A 19,405-nucleotide genomic window follows, 5' to 3' on the forward strand; every position below is an offset into this window, starting at 1 on the left:
AAAATCTAATAATGCTAAAGTGTATGCATCCAACAGTAGAGTTTCAAAATATATGAAGGCAAAACTGACAGAAGTGAAAGTTGTTAGGGGCTTCAAAACCTTTCTTTTGGTAATCATTAAAGCTATGAGACAGAAAATGAGCAAGTATAGAAAAGATCTCAATACCACCATTAACCCACAAAATCTAACTGACAAAGAAAAACGCCACCGAACAGCAGAATACACATTCTCTTCAAGTACACAGGGAACATTCATCAACAAAGCACACATATTCATTCATGAAACCAACCTCAACAAATTGAGAATAACTAAAACTCATATAAAGTATATTCCCTGTTCATAAGGGAATCGTATTAAAAGTCTTAAACAGAATGAAAACAAGAAAATTTCCAAACATTTGGGTCGTCACTCTTCTAACTCCCAATCAACATCATACTGCAAATCTTAGCCAGTGCAATAAAGCAAGCAAAACAAACAAAAAGGATATAGATTCAATAAGTAGAAATAAAACTTGCCTATTTGCAGATGACCTAATTAGCTATATAGAAATTTTTAAGTTATACACAAGAAAACTGCTATAACTAATAAGAGTTCAGCAAGTTCATCACACACACACACCCATCAATCTTATTTCTGTATACAAACAATGAACAATTGAAAACAGAAATTTTACATGCAGTTTACAACAATCCTAAAAATTATCATAAATCCAATAAAACATATTCAGAATTTGTGTGCTAAAACTAAAAAGACCTAAATAAATGAAGAGACACACCATGTTCATGCAATGGAAAATACAACATAGTAAAGATGTCAAATCTCTCCAAATTTATCTATAGGTTTAACACATTCCTATCAAAACCCCAGCAAGATTTTTGCAGATATAGGTAAACCAAGTCTACCATTTAAAGGAACAGGAACTAAGAAGCTTTAATCACTAAAATAATTTTGAAAAAGAATAAAATTTCAGTCACCACATTACACAATACTACTAAGTCTTACTATAGAGCTACAGTAATTTGGACATTGGAATTGGCAAGAATATACACATAGATCAATAGAACAAAACAGAGTCCAGAAGAAGACCCATCACAAGCACATCACTTGATATTTGATAAAGGTGCAAAAACAAATAATGGTTAGCTTCTCAACAAATAGTTTGGGGACAATTAGACACCCACAGGCAAAAGAATATAAACTATAAAAATAACCTTGACCTAAACCCAATACTTTATACAAAAATTAACTGAAAATGGATCAAAACTATTAACGCAAAATATAGCACTACAAAACTAATAGAAGAAAAAATAAGAGGAAATCCTTGTGACCTAGGGTTAGCGAAGAGTTCTTAGACATGGCACCAAAAGCACAATCCATAAAAAAAGAAATAAACGATAACATGGACATCATCAGAATTAAAAACTTCAATGGAAATCTACTCAACAATAAAAAGAAATGAGTTACTGAAACACACAACTCTAATGGATATCACACTCATGTTGTATGAAAAAAAGACATTTGAAAAGGTTATATATACTGTATTATGACATTTATAGAACATTCTGAAAATTAAGTGATAGAACAGATCAGTGGTTGGAGAAAGGGAATTAGGGATTAGTGTTACAGGTAGGTTGGGCATTTCTTTGTAGTGATAAAACAATTCTACATCCTGCTTGTGGTGGTGGTTATATGAATCTACCCATTCAATAAACTTTCACAGAACTATACAAAGCAAAATGAAAAAAAGGAATATACGTAAAAATGGATTCAAACCACATAAATCTAGTTTAACCATATTATAGCAAGGCTAACTTCCTGGTTTAATAAAGTGCTCTGGTTGTAGATGTTACCACTGGGGAAAGTTGGGTAAAAGTGCATAAAAATGTACTATTTTTGCAACATCTTGTAAGTCTTAAATTATTTAAAAACAAACAATTAAAATGCATATGGGAAAAAATCAGGTTGATAAATTTGTAGAAACTCTAAGCTAATATGCAACCTTAGGATGTTGCTTTTTCTAAAATTAACTTCTTGAAGGCCAAGAGAAGGAGGGGGGTGTGCTAGGTTTTGTTAGCTATATTTTTCCCAGAGGACAAATGGGACAATATCTCATTTCTTTAATCATCTATATTTTGAGGTTTACAGTAAATAAGGTATACTAGTTTGGTTTATATTAAATAAGATATACTGAAGCTTATATAATTGCTGAATGTAAACACAAATTGTACAACAAGGCCACCAGGATTCAAGTCCTGAGCAATTTACAATATAATAAATACTCAGCGATTAAAAGGTGTGCTCTCATGCACTTGTAAGCCAAATATTTAGAGAGCAACATATTTAATTATTTAAAAATATAAGAGAGGTTTATTGGACTTCTAAAGAAATTAAAAAACACTTCAGAAGAAAATTAAAAACTTCTTTGAATGCTTTATATAGAAATACAAAGAGTCACCTGTTCTTTGTAGGGTAGTATAATTAACAGACCCAAAACAATATTTCATTATTTTAAAAACCCACTGGCAAGACTAGTTCTCAAAGAACATATTTTCTTTCTCTTGAAATCATCTAATAGAACAAAAAGACCCCCCAAAAGAATAACTTAATACTTAAAACAAATACATTTTTAAAGTATATGAATTAGTTCCCCACCCACTTTGTTCTATATCTTGATCTGTTTACATCTTGGGCAAAAACAGAGCAGGAATCCTAGGCACTTTTTTCAATTTGCTGAACTTCCTGAGATTAAGGAGACCAATCTTAATAACCCAGTTATTTGTACCAACGGAGGGAAAGCACTGTCATGTAAAGTACAAAATGCTTAGAACTCAGCCTGGTGAATCTGAGCATTCCAGGGCCTCTCTGATAAGAGTAGCAATAGTTTACTGGTCCGCCATTCACCTTCTGGAGACAAGAATAAGATTAAGAACTGAAAGCACTGCGCCTGGGGGAACAAGAGGAGGACCGCATATCCAGGAAAGAAAAGCTACCTGTGTGGAACATGCATTTTGCCCCAACACTTATTATGTGCTAGCTCAGTGAAATTACAGTGGCCCAAGTTGTTACTCATGTCTCAGTTTTACAGTTGAGGAAACTAAGGCAAAGAAATAGTAAATGGCCTGGGGCACGTGTGGCATAGGCAGTAGCCAAAACTCTTGGTTTTGGCCCAGGTTGTGATCTCAGGGTTGGGAGATCGAGCCTCGTGACCAGCTCTGCACTCAGCACAGAGTCTTCTTAGGATTCTCTCTCCCTCTCCACCCACTTTCTCTCTGTCAAATAAATAAATAAATCTTAAAAAAAAAAAAAAAGAAAGAAAGAAAAAGAAAAGAAATAGTAAATACCTTGACCAAGGACATACAATTAGCCTAGCCAATTTCAGATCTCTTTATCCCCAAAGCTGGTACTCCTTGCCTTGTGGTATATTATGGCCTCTTAAACATGTATAGCTCAAAAGACATTGAGTGACTGCATTTCAACATTTATCCACAAAACTCATGGTTAAATGACAGTCAATTTTACAGATAGCTAAAAAGCATCAGCAGGTTGACAACTTATTTGGAGTAACTGAAACATGAGAATACTACAATTCTCAGGCACAAAAAGACTTAAGTCTTGAAGGAAACTTGGAGAACACCCAAGCCTACCCTAGGAAATGGCTTTATTTTTGGTAAAATGTTTAGCCCACAGTAATATTGTGGGGTTTTTTTGGTCATTTGTTTGTTTGGTTTTCATACTATGTTTTTTTTCAATAAGGGTTTTACTTGTCTTTTTTAGTAATTTTTTTAACTAAACAAAACTGTTTGGTTTATTTGTGGTTTTTTTTTACTAGTTTTGTTTTGTTTTTACTAGTTTTTTATTACAAGTTTATGTGTTTTGTGAATTTTATTCTTTGGATTTCATTTCAAATTTAACCGTTTATTCCTTTGTTTTTCTCTCCATAGCCATTTTTCTTAGTCTAAAAATGGCCAAATTTAAATTAGTGATGGAAAACCAAATCAAACCATAAAATGTGGTAGTTATGATGAAATTATGAACAAAATGCATCTATAAATTAATTTAGTTGTGTGTGTCCACTTATGCAGATTTTTATACAGTACAGTACTATAAATGTATTTTCTCTTCCTATGATTTTCTTAACATTTTTCCTTTCTAGCTTACTTTATTGTAATACAGGATATAATACATATACCATTCAAAATATATGTTAACTATGTTATCGGGGCTTCATGTCAACAGTAGGCTACTAGTGGTTAAGTTTTGGGGGGAGTCAAAATTTATATGTGAATTTTTAACTGTGCAGGGGGGCTCCATGTTCCTAACCCACATGCTGTTCAAGAGTCAAGTGTACATATAAACATTTGTTTAAATTCTCATTTACGACATTTGTTTTATTCTGTAGCTGTTCTTTCCATCCTTCTCTACTCTGTTCTCCAACCTGAAAAACTTATCAGGCAGGCCATCTCCCTCCATGGGTGTCCTTATTTCCTGGCAGCCTTCAGCCAATGGAGAGCCCCAGCAGGAGATGGGAGCAGCAGAGATGAATGAGGTCAGTGAGGTCAAGGGCATTGTAATGTTTTATTTCCCAGTTCTCTCCCTGGAGGTCACCTGGGTCTAACTGTGTCAAGAGGCACAAGTCTCAGAATAGGCTTTTCCATAGGATTTTCCCTGCCCTGGGTTCCTAAAAGCTCTCTGCCCTCAACTCTGTCATGAATGGTGGTGGTGATCATTCACTATTAGATGTTTGCTCACTATTATCAGATTTCCCTTCTCACAGTCTGCCAGTTTGAGTGTGTCACTTGCTTTCTCTGGGGTTATGAATGATGACAGTGATAATGAAATTTATAGGGAGAGGGAGAAATTCATTTAATATAGCATGTATTTTATGCATTAAGGTTAAAACAAAGACAAATACAAAGTAGAGTTCAGGACATTTTCATACTCCAAACCTTCTATGATCCCCAGAAAGAACAACTGTACTATTCCCTATGTATGCAACCAGATCTATTTCTAACCACTTGCATACACATTCTGGCAGATAATTTGCTGAGCTTAGATCTTATGACGCATATTCTTCTGTGACTTGTCTTTAAATATTTCCCTAATGATAGACATTTAGATTTATTAAATTTTCATATTGTTACCCATAATGATGCAATGGACATCCATATATATGATTAGTAAGTTACTTTCTCAAAAAATTCTTATTCAACATCTTGCTTTCCTTCATTAAACAATTTCATTTAAAGTCATGATTATATATATGTATATATATATATGAAATCTGAACTAGTACTAGAGAAATTTCTTTGAATATTAGCAACTATGACACACCTTCTTTAATGAGTGAATGTTACATTTTATTCTTTATATATATATTTTTTTTTCCCTATTCCTCACAACCACCATGGAATACAGCTGTCATTGTGTGATCTAATGTTGAAATTACAGAGGCTAAGAAATTAAAAAAGCCCAAATCTTCAGAGCTTGCAAACAGAACTTTATTTGAATACAAGGCCCCCTGTCTTTAAACCCCTGCTCTTTGAAATACATCATGCTCCCTCTCCTTACTAGACAAGATTCTTCACTTATGAAGGGAACTCAGTGTCTAGTAGAGAAGTTAGTCAGGCAGAATACTTTTTCTGAAATATAATTTTAGGCTTCTTTTCTGGCTATGTCCTCCTACTCTATGTAGCATCCCCAGATGTATGTTTAAAGCGAGGGATAGGACAAAAAGAACAAATAAATGCAGTTTATGGGTTTTGAGTTTCAAAAACTATCCTTCATCATGTGGGGACAAGGGGTTAGGAGAGAAAAATTCAGACATAAAGAACACATTTAAAAGAATAAAGATTCAGTCACTCTGCATTTAGACCAGGTACTAATAATGATCCAGAGTGTTAGAGAGCCTAAAAGTGGGGTTTACAGGCCAATGTTTCCCCAACAAGGAGTACTGTTAGTTCACTGACCACACTGGCCTCTAGGTCCAAGTCAATAGGAAAGCTGGAGGGAGATAAACCTCCAGGTAGTTGGAGATGAGAGAGAAGAGAACATTTTTCCCCAATAAAGCAGTAAAATCATCCCAGCTGGGGTAAACCACAGATAGACTTGCTATAGATGTTAGAGCAAAAGAAATCCAGTGCTAGAAACATGTGCCTGAAGAGTCTGGCTATTCAGTGAAGGGAGAATGGAGCAGTGACCTTCAAGACAGATGACCAGGACATGCACACATGACTGAAACAAAGCAAACTGTGGACTACAATGAGCACAGTGAAAAAAGGTGCTTATGGACCCCTGTGAGCATTCGAGGAAAGCATTAATTAGCCTGAGGGAGAATCATCTGGTTTACTAAAAAAGGAGGAAGGATTCAATTTTATTTTTAGGATCGGATCAAACATTTCTAAAATGTTTCATTTAAATAGAATAAACGGTAATATTTGAGAAATAGCTCCAGTTAGAATTATTTTATTTACTATTACTTAAGCATGCTAAAAGTACAAGCAGTCCACAGGAGTTCTCCATTAATATGATTAACTGTTATAAACCAAAAGGCTATAACAATGGGTTAGACAAAATAAATTTTTTCTATGACTTTCCCTCCTGTCTTAAAGCTTGAGACTGAAATAAATCACACTGAGTACCTAAAATAAAATCTACATTGTCCCCATACTACATTATACTATACTGACACTGTATTATAATTTGCTTTTTTATGATACAGACTTTTATTGTCTCTCTCTACTTACCAAATTATAAACTCCGTGACAGCAAAGATCTTTGCCCGGCAAACAAGAGGTTCTCTATAATATTTGTTAAATGAATGAATAAGCAGATGACAAAGTATTTTACGATTACATTTAGATCATGTTAATTCTGACATTCTGGTTTTCCTGACACTTTAAACCTAAAAATTTGTGCAACATTGAAAAATATCTTCATAGAATAATTTAGATGAATAAAACACTAGGCTGCAAAATAGACCAAAATAATACATCTTAATGATAATGTGATAAAATAAGAGGATCCGTAAGCCAGTGTCTAGAATTTCTTATAAATTGTGAAGCAAGCACATTATATGGAGATTTTTACTTTCTGGGTTTTTCTGTTTATTTTTGGGAGACTTTTGTTTTTCACTATTAAAAGGAGATAAGAAAAACAACAGAGAGTGTTTTTCAAACAAGACATTTTGGTAACTAAAAGCTAAATCCTAGCTGTTAGTGAATCTGTATTTCATTTATGGTTAGTGAATTAAATGGTTTAGTGAATTAAAATTACGGTAGTAAATTTTCCTATTGCTATTTTGTAAATGCTTGTGATTAGAAAGGGACCAAACAACTTAGAACAAATATAAAAAAAGTGTTAGAATCAAAGTTCAGAGAACTAAAAATAAACAGTTGCTATTCTTGCTTACCCAAATCTACTTCCTTCCCTTCTGGTAAGAGAACCTCAATTTTCCTTGCAAAACCACCAGCCCCTACTCCATCACTGTGCTGGATTGAATCCAGGTCCAAGAGTGGGCATGTGTCCCACAGCTGGCTTATCAGAGCAGGACATATGCTTTCTGGCCAAGGGGACTGAACATAACCCAATCAGTTTAGTGAATGTTACCCTGAGGATTGTACTGTAATAACTAGGAAAGGGATATTTTCTTTCGCTGAACTTAGTGTTGGGAAAATGGAAGCCTTGAGTTGCTGGTAAGGATGGTGTTATCAATAGAGAGGAAAACTCACCCTGAGAAATGGAGACTGGTAAATGGACTCTTTATGGTGCTACTGCATGCTTTCTATCTTTCAGGTCTCATTCTAAGAACCTCATGCCCATTAATACAACACTCAAAACAAGATGACATTATTATATACATTACACAGCCAAGAAAATTGGAGTCAAAAGACCTTAAGTAAAGTGTGCAATATGATAGCTAGTAAATAGCAGAAAGAGGACATACTGACAACAGAGGCTGTGCCCTTAAGTACTGCTGTGCATAAAACCACACACACCCCATTCTTTCCACCTTCAACTTTTCATTAAATGAGTTAATATACTCCCCTTTTAAGTCAGTTTTTCTGACATTTGCAATTAAAAGTTCTGAATAATAACAGCATTGTAATTAATGAGAACAGTAACAAGTATGCTGAAATAACATAAAAGTCTACTATATAATTTGGCCCACCAAACAAAAAATTAACATAGAATAGACTATGTGTGTGTAGTATTAGCAAACTAATATTTATACTATAGCAAACAAACTAGTTAGTCAAGTACAATTTTTAAGATTTTATTTATTTATTTAGAGAGAGAGAGAGAGAATGAGCAAGGGGAGGGGCAGAGGGAGAGGGAGAGAGAGAATCTCAAGCAGACTCTGTGCCAAACATGGAGCCCGATGCGGGGCTCCATCTCACGACCCTGAAGTCATGACCAGAGCCAAAAGCAAGAGTCGGTTGCTTAAACTGACTGAGTCACCCAGGCACCCCTAATAGTCAAGTACTATTTTTTATTGTTATGTTAATCACCATACATTACATCATTAGTTTTTTTTAATTTTTTTATTGTTATATTAATCACCATATATTACATCATTAGTTTTTGATGTAGTGTTCCATGATTCATTGTTTGTGTATATCACCCAGTCAAGTACTATTTTTTTTTTTTAAAGATTTTATTTATTAGAGAGAGAGAATGAGAGATAGCAAGCACGAGAGGGAAGAGGGTCAGAGGGAGAAGCAGACTCCCTGCTGAGCAGGGAGCCCGAAGCGGGACTCGATCCCGGGACTCCAGGATCATGACCTGAGCCGAAGGCAGTTGCTTAACCAACTGAGCCACCCAGGCGCCCCCAGTCAAGTACTATTAATAAGAGTCTTGGATGGAATTTTTGAAGAGGTCAGAATGTGATAGATCTTGATATTCATATTATTCCTTTTGGGGGGAATAATGTGAAATTAAAACTAAGGCTACCTATTAGTAGGGTTCTCCTTTATGATAAAAAAAAGTATTCTCCTAAGTGCTAAATATTAAAATATACACTTATGAAAGGACAACAAGCAATATAATGTTTCCATGTTCAAAAAATTAATTTTCTGGGGCACCTGGGTGGATCAGTCAGTTAAGTGTCTGCCTTCAGCTCAGGTCATGATTCCAGGGTCCTGGAATCGAGCCCCACATCAGGCTCCCTGCTCAGCTGGGAGTCTGCTTCTCTTTCTCCCTCTGCCCCTGCTCCTTCTCATGCTTGCTCTCTGTGTCTCTCTGTCAAATAAATAAATAAAATCTTAAAAAAAAATTTTCTTAGCAAAAGTTCAAATTATTTTAAAATCCAAACAATCGGCCAAATCCTGCCTACAAGGTATATAAAACTGAGGCTACAACCCGATGGGTATTGTTTTGTTTGTTTTTGTTGTTGTTGTTTTTAAAATATGGAACACTTCACGAATTTGAGTGTCACCCTTGTGCAGGAGCCATGCTAATCTCTGTATGGTTCCAATTTTAGTATATGTGCTGCCTGCTGCTGAAGCAAGCACTATTATCTGATGTTTTAAGAGACACATTTAGAATCTATTACAGGCCAAGAATGAAATCTTGCCATTTGCAACAACATAGATAGAGCTAGAAGGTATAACGCTAAGTGAAGTAAGTCAGTCAGAGAAAGACAAATACCATATGATTTCACTCATACATGAGATGTAAGAAACAAAACAAACAAAGGAAAAACAGAGAAACAAATCAAAAAACAGACTCTTAGCTGCAGAGAACAAATTGATGATTACCAGAGGGGAATTGTGTGGGGGATGGGTGAGAGACGTGAAGGGAATTAAGAGTACATTTATCCGGAGGGGAAGAGGAACCATGAGAGACGATGGACTCTGAGAAACAAACTGAGGGTCTAGAGGGGAGGTGGGTGGGAGGATGGGTTAGCCTGGTGATGGGTATTAAAAAGGGCACGTTCTGCATGGAGCACTGGGTGTTATACGCAAACAGTGAATCATGGAACACTACATCAAAAACTAATGATGTAATGTATGGTGATTAACATAACAATAAAAAATTTTAAAAAGCTAATGATGTAATGTATGGTGATTAATATAATAAAAAAGTAATGATGTAATGTGCAGTGATTAACATAATTTTTTAAAAAATTACATTTATCTTGATGAGCAGTGAGTAATGTATACAACCTGTGAATCACTATATAGTACACCTAAAACTAATATAACACTGTAGGTTAACTATATCGGAATTAAAATTTTTAAAAATTGTATTATAGGCCAAAGTACCCTTTTTGAGTTTGTAGAGATTATGTGATTTTTCCCACAAAAATTTTTGGAAAAGCAGATTTTATTCTTGGTCCATGCAAGAGCTTAGCTAGTGTTTATTATCCTTTAAATTTCTATAATTCCTCATAGGGCTTTAAAATTGCAATTTTTCAGTTACCTCCTTTCAGGAAATACTTCCTCCACAGTTAGTCAGGGTTGACTCTAGATCCTACTCACCATATCCCTAGCCCTGCATCTGCTATAGAATTCACTGATAAATGAGGCTTTTTCCTGTAATAACTAGGAAAAAGGGACTATTTTTTCTGGGCTTGGAGTTGAGAAAATGGAAGCCTGGAGCTGCTGACAATCGGGGCTTCAACAAAGAAGTAGTTTGACCAGAGAGATGGGGATTGAAAACCAGTGTTTCTGAGGCTGACATTGAGTAAATGTTACATTTCTGTGGTAATTGTTTTACGACTGTTTTAATAGAAAAATGTAGTTTGAATATAGCTTATTCTTATTATTCAATATCACTTTAGACTAAGAGTTTCATGAATAGAATTCCAATTGTATAAAATTTGTATAACAACCTTAATATAAAACCATAGAATTCAAGGAAACTCAACTGAGTTAGAATTTGTGCTTTATAAATTTGTCTTCAGTCATGCATGATGGAGCTATCAAATCCAATTAAGTACAAATTTACTGGGCCTAAAACAACAGAGTCCAGAAACAGTGAAAACTCTTTCATTTAAATGGATTCTTCATAAATAAGAGGTGTTATTTCTGGTCTGTCATACCACCCTTTTAAATAGTTAACTGTTGAGGTTCCTCAAAAAATTAAAAATAGAGCTATCCTGTGACCCAGCAATTACACTCCTGGGTATTTACCCCAAAGACGCAGATGTAGTGAAAAGAAGGGCCGTGTGCACCCCAATGTTCATAGCAGCAATGTCCGCAATAGCCAAACTGTGGAAAGAGCCGAGATGCCCTTCAACAGACGAATGGATAAAGAAGATGTGGTCCATATATACAATGGAATATTACTCAGCCATCAGAAAGGATGAATACCCAACTTTTACATCAATGTGGATAGGACTGGAGGAGATGATGCTAAGTGAAATAAGTCAAGCAGAGAAAGTCAATTATCATATGGTTTCACTTATTTGTGGAACATAAGGAAGAGCATGGAGGACAGTAGGAGAAGGAAGGGAAAAATGAAGGGGAGGGAATCAGAGGGAGAGATGAACCATGAGAGACTATGGACTCTGAGAAACAAACAGGGTTCTAGAGGGGAGGGGGGTGGGGGGATGGGTTAGCCCGGTGATGGGTATTAAGGAGGGCACGTACTGCATGGAGCACTGGGTGTCATATGAAAACAATGGATCGTGGAACACTACATCAAAAACTAATGATGTATTTGTATGGTGACTAACATAATAAAATTTTAAAAATTAAAAAAATAAATAAATAGTTAACTGTTTTGGTTAAAGAACAGAACCATTTACTCAATACCACCCAGCTTCCTCTATTAAAGTGTAGACTGTATCTTCCATTATTTCTTGGAAAACCCTCAAAACTGCAGAAGGGGCTGACCACAATTAAACAGTTTTTTTTAAAGATTTTATTTATTTGTTTGTTTATCAGAGAGAGAGAGAGCACAAGCAGGGGGAGTGGCAGGCAGAGGGAGAAGCAGACTTCCCACTGAGCAAGGAGTCTGATGCAGAACTCGATCCCAGGACCCTGGGATCATGACCTGAGTTGAAGGTAGACACTTAACTGACTGAGCCACCCAGGCATCCCTAAACACAACTCTTAAAAAGAAATTCCCTTTTGTGTCAGCTATGTGGCTACAAACCAAGAATCTATGTATATGAGTCAACAATTAAAACTAAGTTTAGCTTCAGAAAACAAACTCCCCCCAAAAAAGGAGCTGCTTTTGAAAATTACATGTGTAAGGTTTACTAAGCTAAGCTGAAGCATGGACTGTTCCAGATGGTTTTGCAAAGTAAGATCTACATGGTGGTAGTTATACATGGCTTATCCAATGCATCTGTCTGACCTTTATTTAGTCCAGCAGTCTGGGATCCCTTTGAAATTATGAAATCAATGGGAAATGATCATAAAACTTGAGGAATTTATGGCTACTTTCCAAACTCTCTTTTCTAAGAACCATTAAATTGCTTCCAAAAGAAAAATAAACAAAAGCTACACTTCAAGAGAGTAGATCACATGAACTCCAGAGCATCCCAACTTGCTACTCACCTATTCTTTGGCTTTCCTATGAATACACAAACTTCTGCTTCATATTGCTTTGGGGGTTGCAAAGAATTGTGAAGTAGAAGTAAAAGGAGTTACACACCGGATCATTGCTACTCAAAGTGTGGTCCCAGGACTAGCAGCAATAGCATTACCTGGGAGCTGGTTAGAAATGTTGAATCTCAGACCCTGCCCCTGACCTGTCTGAATCAGAATCTGCATTTGCAATCCCCAGTTGACTTGTATGCAGGTCACAGTATGAGGGAGGTCTCTGAACTATTTTTATAAGAACACTGTAAGTCTTAAAACTCTTTGCCTATACACTTTTCCAATCTTTACTTTTCTGCCAGCTGATTATAGGTTTCACAAGGACTAACTATAATTATAGTTAACACTTATTTTATTGCATCCATGCACTGAATATGTAGGTTACTTTATTTTATCCTAAAATTATTGCTTCTGAGATGTATTTATGACAGAGGGCAGTGATTCTCATACTTGAGCCTGCATCCAGAAGCATGTGAAGGGCTCTTTAAGACACAGATTGCTCAGCCTACCACCAAGTTTCTGATTCAATAAATTTGGGGTAGGCCATCAAGAACTGGGTGTACCCAAGTACTCAGGTGAGGCTGATTGGGACCACTAATACAGAAGCCCCAAATATAAGTATCTGCCAATTCAACTACCTGGGTTCACATCTCAGATGCAGGCTAATTGTCAAAAAAAATTTGTCTAGTCCTAGGGGTTCTCTCTGGGCACCCCTCCTTCTCACAGTTGCCATGGCTCATTTTGCCTCTTTTCTCAAGCTACCTGCAAAAGACAATGCACTTTCCCCATCTCTTCTCCTCCTGACTGTCCCTAAGTCTGAAATGTTTTGGCTTTGATGTTATCAGTGCTAATTACTACAGAGTGATGGGTAATTTTTGTAAGAAGTATTCCAGAGATTTCACAAACCCTCAGGGTTTATTCCCCTGACTTTTACTTCAGTTTTTAATGTGGAATTAAGTTCCTATTAAATTCTTGGAGACTTTATGTTCAAATAATTCAGAGATACTTCCAAGAAATAACTAATTAAAATTTATATCTTTGTAAGAAAAAGAGATTGTTGAAATACTTCCACCTACATTACTTCATTTGCTTCTGTCAAGAATCTCATTAAATAGGTAAGGTAAATAAAATAATGCCACAAAAAATTAGGAGGAACTGAAAACAAATTAGCAACTGAAAAATAAATCTTAGTTTAGGGAGATCCTCCTTTCATAATAACCATATTTCCATCTTTTTCTACATGTTCACACAGGGCCCTAGGTTCAAAACTATGCAGTAATTGTTATATGCGTGTATATTATATGCACATTCGTTTTATTGTTTTATTAAAATAAACATTTCTCAGTTGAAAAGTTGTGTTCAAATTAGATTTTACCTAAAGGAATCAAGTGTTAGATACTTGGAATAGCATCCCCAGAAACATAAAAGTAGGAAAAAAGGTTTTTTGGGGATTTTTAAAATCAATAGTTAGTAGTGAAGGGCACCTGGGTGGCTCAGATGGTTAAGCATCTGCTTTCAGCTCAGGTCATGATCCCAGGGTCCTGGGATTGAGTCCCGCATCGGGCTCCCTGCTCCACGGGAAGCCTGCTTCTCCCTCTACCTCTCTTTCTCTCTTTCTGTCTCTCATGAATAAATAAAATCTTAAAAAAAATAATTAGTAGTGAAAATTCATGCTTACTTTTCTTCTCCCCTAGGTTCTGAACAGGAATTTACATAGAAGGCATGCCCATTGCATTGAGTATTAAGTAGGAGATAAATATTTTTAATTTCTTCCTCCAGGCCACTAACCCAATTAGTCTGCTAACACATTAAACTACAGAAGAATAGAGACAGTGGTTAAAACATGACTTAAGCCTGCTGTGAACCTACATGTTAGTTTTTAAAATATATTAAACATTCAAAAGGAGAATCCAGAACAAAATTTAAGTAAATATAACTACTGGAGGTTTTAACTTAATCTGAGCTGTATTCCATGTAAAAATACAGACCTACCCAATCATGTATAAAGCGTGTGTGGGGTGGATCCCTCAGGAGATGATGTGACTGAACATTGAGACTCCTGGGAAGGCTTTTCTCACAGGGGACTAAAAATCCACCATTTGGGGAGCATTGAAGGGAAAGAGTGATTCCCAATTTATATCTATTTAGATATAATTCAGTTATAGTTATTTTTAGCACTTTTGTCTTTTAACTTTTATACTAAATTTAAAAATCATTACCCACTGCTGTTATGGTAAGTTATGAAGAGTTCTCTTTAACTTTTTTTGTAAGGCAGGTCTAGTGGTGATGAACTCCCTCAGCTTTTATTTGTCTTTATCTTTCCTTCACTTCTGAAGGACAAGTTTGCCACGTATAGCAGCTTGGTTGGCAGGTCTTTTTCTTCTCAGTACTTTGACTATACATACCACTCCCTTCAGTTCTTCAAGGATTCTGCTGAAATATCCACTAATGATCTTATGGGAGCTTCCTTGAATACAAGTGACTTTTCTCTTGCTTTCAAAATTCTCTCTTTAACTTTTGACAGTTTGATTATTAAGTGTCTCCATGTGGGTCTCTTTGGATCCATCCACCATACAATCCAGGAGTTCTACTTCTGAGTATATGACCAAAGGAAATGAAATCAGTACCTCAAAGAGATATGTATACTCCTATGTTCTTTGCAGCATTATTCACAATAGCCAAGATATAGAAAAACCTAAGTGTCTGTAGACAGAAGAATGAATAAAGAAAATGTGTATGCATTTGGATTATATATACAATGGAATATTATATGTCTGGATATAAATATAGAATGAAATATGATTCAGCCTTAAAAAACAAGGAAGTCCTGCTATTTGAGACAACATGGATGAACCTGGAGGACACTATGTAAGTGAAATAAATCAGACACAGACAAATACAGTTGGCCCTTGAACAACATAAATTTTAGGGGCACAAACCCCCTGTGCAATCAAAAATCTATGTGTAACTTTTGACTTTCCCAAACCTAACGACTCATAGCCTTACTGATAACATAAACTGTTGGTTAACACATGTTTTATATGTTATATTTATTATATACAGTATTCTTGCAATAAAGTAAGCTAGAGAAAGGGAAATGTTATTAGGAAAGTTATAAGGAAGAGAAAATACACTTATAGTACTGTAGTGTAAAAAAATGCACATATAAGTAGACCTACACAGTTCAAAACCATGTTGTTCAAGGGTCAACTATACCACACATCTCTGGAGGCAGAGTTAAGATGGCAGAGGAGAAGGGGTACTCTAGGCTTGCCTCATCCCCCGAACACAGCTACATAAACATCAAATCATTTTGGACACCCAAGAAATCAATCTGAGAACTAAGAGAGCAAAACTGCACAACTAGAGGTAGAAAAAGTACCATATGGGAGTCGTAGCAGAGTTACAAATTAATATCTAAATGTGCTAATCATAGTAACTCTCTCTGTGTATTGATTCAAATGTTCCTATTTGGGTAATTCAGTCACTTTCAGTTTTAATATTGTCTTTCAACTTAATCTGTTTCCTCTGTTCCTGTCCAAGAAGATTTTGGTATCGGAGCAAGTCCGAACAAATTTGGAGTAAGGGTGATCTCTGGCACCATGATGATGGTTTCTGAAAATCTGCTGGTTGATGTCGATTGGGGTGCAGTTGGTCGGGTACCCATCTTAAGGTATTCTACCATGTACACTGCTAAAGTTCTGTTATTATAACTAAAACTCATTTCATTTCTATCTAGAAGAGGAACAAGAATATCTGCCTGGCTAACCTGACCTTACATTGATTCATGTTAATGCTACACACCACTTTGAGTCTTTGCTACCTCATCAAACCAAAACCAAGTCTAGGATGTGCAAAACCAAGTCTAGCATGTGGGCATTCCCTGCCTCTTCCCATGCCAGACCCCAAAGCAACTCAGTTATGTATGACTTCACCATGTGGAGACACAGGGAAATATCTGAGTTTCTCCTTCCATCAGAAGAGAACTAAGCAAAGCTCTAGTGTGCAACCTAAGCCCTCTTTTTCTTATCCCTTTACTTGTCACAAACTCACCAAAGTAGAACTATTCTGGAGTGAGTTCTAAATGAAGTATGAGCTAAGTTTCTTTAGGCCTTGATGCTTCTATAAACATCTCTAATATATCTTACCTCCCTGTGACTTCTTGTCTCACTTCCAGTTTTCCCCTATACCTACCCCCCTTCTTTAATTTTAAGACTTCCCTGAATTACATATGATAAACAAATATGTGGTACTGTTCATAATAATAAATAACTCAGAAATACTTTAGATCACTTTATTCTGCTTTAAATTTTCAAAATCCTTCAACTGTTGGATTACTAAGGCCATATCTCCAAAGGAAACAAAGAGCACCCCTCTTCCAATGATGTTAAAAGAAATATGTTATTTGGATTTCTTGATACCACCTCACACCAGTCAGAATAGCTAAAATTAACAAGTCAGGAAACGACAGATGTTGGCAGGGATGTGGAGAAAGGGGAACCCTCCTACACTGTTGGTGGGAATGCAAACTGGTGCAACCACTCTGGAAAACAGTATGGAGGTTCCTCAAAAAGTTGAAAATGGAGCTACCATACGATCCAGCAATTTCACTACTGGGTATTTACCACGAAGATACAAATGTAGGGATCCGAAGGGGTACGTGCACCCCAATGTTTATAGCAGCAATGTCCACAATAGCCAAACTGTGGAAAGAGCCAAGATGTCCATCGACAGATGAATGGATAAAGAAGAAGTGGTATATATACACAATGGAATATTATGCAGCCATCAAAAGGAATGAGATCTTGCCATTTGCAACGACGTGGATGGAACTGGAGGGTGTTATGCTGAGTGAAATAAGTCAATCAGAGAAAGACATGTATCATATGACCTCACTGATATGAGGAATTCTTAATCTCAGGAAACAAACTGAGGGTTGCTGGAGGGGGGGATGGGAGGGATGGGGTGGCGGGGCGATAGACATTGGGTAGGGTATGTGCTATGGTGAGCGCTGTGAATTGTGTAGGACTGTTGAATCACAGATCTGTACCTCTGAAACAAATAATGCAATATATGTTAAGAAAGAAAAAAGAAGAAGATAGCAGGAGGGGAAGAATGAAGGGGGGGAAATTGGAGGGGGAGACGAACCATGAAACACGATGGACTCTGAAAAACAAACTGAGGGTTCTAGAGGGGAGGGGGGTGGGGGGATGGGTTAGCCTGGTGATGGCTATTAAAGAGGGCACGCTCTGCATGGAGCACTGGGTGTTATACACAAACAATGAATCATGGAACACTACATCAAAAACTAATGATGCAATGTATGGTGATTAACATAACAATAAAAAAATAAAAAAAAAGAAATATGTTATTTGTTTTTTGAGTATGCTGTTTGGTTAATACAATTTTATTGCAATTGAATCTCAGAGAAATTATATTATAGCATATGATATTTGGTGGTGGGCTTTTATATTAAGTTAATAAAGGCAGTCATTAAATAGTATATCAAGGAAAAGACATTTGTAAGCATCATGAAATAAGTCAATCCACCTTAGTACGTGATGGCAATGACAATATCATTGATAGTTTGGTAAAGAAATCATTTCAGGATCAGATATATTGAATGTAGGGATCTTCACTTTGATTTTTAAATTTCCACCTATTTCTATACCATGTAGTTAAAATGGGCCCTGATGCTTATAATAGTGAGGATACTGTACATTAAGATATTTCTAGAACTAAAGAAATTTCTTAAGGAAATTCTATTTAAGAAGGAAAAATATTTTATGACAGTAGGAATAAAAGCCTGATAGCAGGAATTATGTAACACTTTCATTAGTCATGTTAGCAAACAGGGTCCTTGAATAGTTGAGTAAATGTGTCTGACAGGATTATAATAAATTAATATTTATTGAGTACCTATAAGATGTCTTAGGTTGTTCTGACACTATTCTAATTTATTATCTCAAAATCTGACCTCTTGACTAAAAGATTTAAATAGTGAAAACATTTCCACTACTCATAAAATTGTGATTTTTCAGCATTTAAAAAATGAATTTTGAGATTAATAACTGAGTATAATTCTAAACCTCTTACTGTCTTGATAAAAAATGACAGTAGCAGAGGTTCTTCCATGTTTGTTGAAATAAAATAAAAATAATATAGTTTGTTATTGATATTTTTTTGAGTTTCTTTTACATTTAATAATGGATGAATTAAACATAGGAAAGTTACCAGTAGTCAAAAGAGTATTCACTTAGCTCAGGGTAAAAATCAATTTATAAATATAAGCCTTGAATTTTAGACAGGAGATGAAATGAAAAGAAAAAAACTAAGACCTCTTATCAGTAAATCTATTGCACAGAAGAATATTCTGGAAATAGGGACTCTAGCACATATGTGGCTGTTTAAGGTAAAAAGTAAAAGAGACATTACAGAACACTTGCCATCAACAAATATTGACAATTATATAGTAAGTATTTTTCAGGTAAAAATGTAAATGTAAATGACTCTAAGAAACAAACTGAGGGTTCTAGAGCGGAGGGGAGTGGGGGGATGGGTTAGCCTGGTGATGGGTATTAAAGAGGGCACGTACTGCATGGAGCACTGGATGTTATACGCAAACAATGAATCATGGAACACTACATCAAAAACTAATGATGCAATGTATGGTGATTAATATAACACAATAAAATAAAAAAATGTAAATGTATTTCTAGGAGAAAATATTACCACCATATGAAGAGAGCATTCTCAACAAATGAGGATATAAAAAGAAAAAAGAAAAACATACAAAATAGTGCTGAAGGAAGTAGTTTGGGATAAATATATACACTTGGACACTCTTTCATGATTAA

At 35.7% G+C, this 19,405-nt stretch overlaps 1 protein-coding gene and 1 non-coding gene across 2 annotated transcripts in view; both read right to left on the reverse strand.

Annotated features, from left to right (window-relative positions):
* Positions 1-19,405, reverse strand: part of ZNF385D (zinc finger protein 385D) — an 859,807-nt gene that overhangs the window by 617,317 nt on the left and 223,085 nt on the right. The window lies entirely within an intron of this gene.
* On the reverse strand, positions 9,399-9,509 carry LOC114205752 (U6 spliceosomal RNA). The gene has a single exon (XR_003608460.1). It is a non-coding gene; the product is annotated as a U6 spliceosomal RNA (small nuclear RNA).

The sequence above is a fragment of the Eumetopias jubatus genome, unplaced genomic scaffold (assembly GCF_037043125.1).
Source record: "Eumetopias jubatus isolate StellerSeaLion01/CBP00866 unplaced genomic scaffold, mEumJub1_p1.0 scaffold_1, whole genome shotgun sequence".
Lineage (NCBI taxonomy): Eukaryota > Metazoa > Chordata > Mammalia > Carnivora > Otariidae > Eumetopias > Eumetopias jubatus.